At 39.6% G+C, this 4,815-nt stretch overlaps 1 long non-coding RNA gene across 1 annotated transcript in view; it reads right to left on the bottom strand.

Annotated features, from left to right (window-relative positions):
• The window catches only part of LOC107834897 (uncharacterized), a 3,258-nt gene extending 1,919 nt beyond the window's left edge, over positions 1–1,339 (bottom strand). Inside the window, exon 1 of the long non-coding RNA XR_001660731.1 lies at positions 1,250–1,339. This is a non-coding gene — a long non-coding RNA (uncharacterized LOC107834897). The remainder of the gene's footprint in view (positions 1–1,249) is intronic.
• Between the last annotated feature and the right edge of the window lie 3,476 nt (positions 1,340–4,815).

Genomic DNA, 4,815 nt, shown 5'->3' with positions numbered 1-4,815 from the left:
GGCAGTTGTAAAGGTGCTTCTGGGTCTTTTCTTCTTCTTACAAGACTGAGAAGATAGGACAACAGGAGGAGAAACAGGAACCAGATCAAGCACTATCACAGTATCCTCCTGGTTCTCTGGTATCATCATTGGATACTGATAGGTACTTTTTCTTGATCATACATAAAAGAACCACAGACAACGTATATGAATTTTATGGCCAAGCTTTTGCAAAAGGAGAAAAACTCCACTGCTCCTCCGAGCTGTTCACAGAGCATTCTGCTCTCCTTCCGCGTGAGCCCCTGTTTTATTGTCAAGGAAAACAGTCAAGGGAGCAGTCAAGAAAAACAACAGAGGTCGTAAAACTTCTAACCTAAACATCTAGCAACCCAGCTCCAGGTGTGATATCTGATCTATGGTCTGAGCCCGGTTCAAATCTCGGTCAAACTGTTAACAAGACAAAATACGACTACAGACAGGCAGTTAGGAGGTATTCTGGTTGATAAGAATTTAAGGTCTGGGAGGGAAACACAGAGTTAACTGTTTCACATGAAGATGAACAGACAGTCCTGACCTCCAGGTCAGTTCATACACACCTAAGGAAGAGAACACTTTAAACAGCTATAGACTGAATGTGAACTAAAGTAATAACAAAATGATAATACCGAAAAATCTCTAACAGATACTCCTCAGTAAGCATCCCAGGCTGCTCCTGACCTATGGTCTCTGTCTGTTCAAAGATCAGGTTCTCAGCTCTTTACTTCTCTTCATCTGGCTTGCAACAGCAATAAATAACGTAGACAGGAAAGAAATGTGCCTGTACTGATGCAAGTTCGTTTTAATTCAAGTAAATGACCTATAGCTGCAATCAGTGTATTCAGACAGGGTTCATAAACAAAACTTTAAAGATCATCATAGCCTAGGGGCACTGATGTTTTTAGCAACCCTCCAATTGTACAAAGTGGCAACAACAAGCATGACTATAAACACTATTATGTGACTCTATCATGACTAATTAAACGTATTAAGCACAGGTACAGTGTACAGGCACAATTAGCCTCCAAGAGGCTAATTTAGCTAGCATCCGCCGTATATTTTCCGGCAAAAAAATGTTACAAACGTGTCTTCAACCATTCGCATCACAATCCTACTGCCATTAAGTCCTAAAACTACCATCAGTAACTTTATAACGTAACACTTTGGAGTTATTTTTGGTTTTAGAGTAAAAAACATTTTTGACAGATGAAGGTCAACTTCATCTGTTACTTACCAGAGTGTAAGTGTCGCATATGATGACGTCAGCGTATTCTTCTTCTTGGGTTTTAGTGGGATCCGTCCTTATTTTTATTATTTCAATCAAAACATTAAAACGTTTACAGAACAGTTTGGCATGCAATCACAAAATAAAATACATCTTAATTTTTCTTAAATTTATTTGGAGTAAATCATTGATATCATACTTAAAAAGCTTTTAAATCAAGCTAACAACAACCACAACAAAAACCCTCTGGTTTTATATTTTACTGAATTATTTTTAAACACCGAATTAAAGTCTTATGACCGATACGATACGTCTGACATGTATTTGTAGTAAATATTCAGGCAGATCAGGGACCAACTGAGGCCATTCAATGGGGCTGATAACCACTGATAATGGCCATTCTATCGGATAACATCTGAAGCGGGTGATAAATAAGGGAAAATAAGGGCGTACGTAACAGCATTACAAACAGACTGATGGTTGCTGTAGGTATCTTAGGAGATGATACCTTCTTGCTGTTGACTTTGACCCTGTATACAGATCACAAAAGATTGGTTCTGTGATTGGCTCAGTGAGGGGGTGTAAGCAGGGAGATGCTTCTGTTCTATAAAATGTCTGGGAAAACAGATTGTTATTGTTGCAACCTTTGCAGGTGCTCTCCCTCTGTCTTTTACAGAGCAATAGCTGCTATTTACATTGTGACAAAGTCAACTATTTTTCTGAATCTTCTTGTGCCTTGTGACTTCTCACTGACCAAAACCTCTCTCTGCTTTATTTACCAAAGTGTTACCCTTACACATTCCTCTGTATTTCAGAGTCTTATCCATCTGCTTACCTGAATCCTGTCATCATGCTGGATGCCTGATGGCATAGCAGTGTCTGTGACATTATGTATCTGTTGTATCTGCAGGCTGTGTGCTCTTGCTGGATATCTGTAGCCTACCTTTCATCTTCTGTAGGGGCTGGTGAGAGGTGATTGGATCAAGATGTACCTCATCTATAGCCATGTGGGGGCGCTATATAGCCTTACTTCCAGCGCTCATTTCTTTGTCTTTATCCTTTTTGTAGCCTGGTTCCTTGGCCATGTCTACGTGAACTCCTGGACAATCCTTGCATTACCTGTTTGGTCCTGAGTTCCTAAGGCGGGCCCAAGGTTAGCAGCAATGGTGGGAACTGTGGTAGGAGTTAACCTGGCAATCGGTGGGTTGTTGGTTTGATTCATGATCTGTCATTGTGTCCTTGGGCAAGACATCTCATCAGGCATTCTGTTGGTCAGAAGAGTTTATAGCATGGTATGGCAACCACATCAGTGTGTGAATACATGGGAATGACAGAATTAACCAGATTTAATGAAAACTGCTATGTAAGTCTGGGGTCGGTCATTTCATTTCTTTGGTGTTTCCTGAACCGTGAGGCATGTCACCACTGCTGAATCAAGCTACAAATCCTTGCCTGGATCCAAGACCACTCTCAAAACACACCTAGAAAGAAAGTCACATCGCACGCAGAACCGTTCAGCTCTCTCTGGCCAAACTCTGCTCATTCTGTTACATCACCTCCTTCGCCCCTCTGCTTTGAGAAATCAAGGCCAAACATTTCACTTCCTCCTTGAAGTTTTAATCTTTACGCTCATTAATCACTTACATTCCTCCTCCAGCAGCCTCAGAACCTGCTAACAGAAAAGAAACTAAGTTCCTGGAATAAAATAAAGTCTTTCCTTCCATACCATGTTTGTTTGGACTTGCTTGCCTGCATTTAGTGTGAATCCGTCAATATGAGAGCATCTGCATGCCTTCTCCTCTCTGAGACAACCCCCTGGAACAGTCTGTCTACGAGACAACGCCTGTCCACCCACTGCAATGTGCAATGCCTGTGTCATGATGAGATGCACTGCAGGCCTTCCCAAATAAAAAAAGAAGCTTCCCTTTTATTTGAATGTATTACAGTATCTATACAGTAACTACACCACAGGTTTCATATCAAAATGTCTATAAGACAATTGTTCAAAATGGACAGGCATGGCAACATGTGAACTCTAAACGGCAACATTTTTGCTACAATGCATCAGAGCTTCCAACAGTTTCAACCCATCCTACTGGTTATAAACACCACATACATCAAGAGATAAATAGTTCAGAAATGTCTATGAAACTTGATACAGTGAGTTTATCATGTTTTATTACAAGCTCCAATCACAGATGTACCCCTCACACCCGTCAGTCCTGCTGGGTTAATTGACTCTTTCTCTAAAGCCCAGCCTTAACCAACACACAACCCAGAGACAAATCACTGTAATTTGTGGAAGATAGAAGAATCTGCAGCTGTCTCTGTCTCTCTCTGTATCCACCTGACTTTTTCATCACTTTGTGGATTCACACCGACAACTTTTTTTGATCAGGAGCTGTCAGCAGAGCTCACATCTGGCAGCGCCGCCTGAAATAGTTTAACGAAGCACATGTAGGGTTACAATGCAGGTGAGCAACACGCAGACACCTTCACACAGCTGATCATTCTGGGACGGCAGCTTAAGCTAAAAGAAAATGGAATATTTGATCTCTGAAGACCTTGGTGAATTCAGAAGGGCAGAGCTGGACGTGGTTTGTGTTACGCTTCAACAGACCAGATCAGCCTGACTTATTCCTCTCCACAAGGTTGTGGGAAAGGAAAGAAGCATGTTTGTAAGAGGTACTGCGAGGTACCTCTTACAAACGCAAGCAAACAATATCACACACTGAAATTTTAATATGCTTTTTTAAAAGTTTGTAAAATTAAACTGTGAAAAATGAACAGCAGTCATTTGGGATATTTATTTATTAGGTCCACCATGTAATTCATTCATTCATAAATGTCACATTTTTAAACTAATTATTTAATTAGTGTTGAGAATGAAAATCCTAATTGATGAATCATAATTTGTACTGTCACATGGAGCATAAAATCAGCCAACAAAATCATTAAGACTTTACTTATTTTATTCACTTTCAGTGCTGAAAGGAGACGCTTTTACCATTACATCCGAGAAGAGTTTCTAAAAAAGTCTGTGCAGCGTCTGAGGAGAAGGAGGAGGCTAGCTGATTATATGGACTGAAGACACCCCCTGAAATCACACCATGTCTCTGTGGCCTGATAAGTTTCTGTTTTTCTGAGAAATGGACCTCGTGTTTCACACAAACTTTAGCTAGCTAAATATGAGTTAACTTGCCAACTAATTAGTTCATGAACTAAATATATAGCTTTAATTTGAATATTTAGCTTGAAACTAAATATTTAGCTAGCAACCCAAATATTTAACTCTGTAATATTTGGTGAGCAAGCTAATGATTTACCTCTAAGCTAGCTAAATAATTAGTTAGGTGGGTATGTATTTAGTTTAATATCTAAATATTTAGCTAGCAACCCAAATATTTAACTCTGTAATATTTGGTGAGCAAGCTAATGATTTACCTCTAAGCTTGCTAAATAATTAGTTAGGTGGGTATGTATTTAGTTTAATATCTAAATATTTAGCTCCACTTTAAATGTTTTGGTTCAAAGGAAATATTAGGTTGGCAAGTGTTGAGAATGAGAATCTCAAT

Source organism: Poecilia formosa, unplaced genomic scaffold (assembly GCF_000485575.1).
Source record: "Poecilia formosa unplaced genomic scaffold, Poecilia_formosa-5.1.2 Scaffold832, whole genome shotgun sequence".
Lineage (NCBI taxonomy): Eukaryota > Metazoa > Chordata > Actinopteri > Cyprinodontiformes > Poeciliidae > Poecilia > Poecilia formosa.
This window is presented reverse-complemented; position numbering and strand designations above follow the sequence as displayed.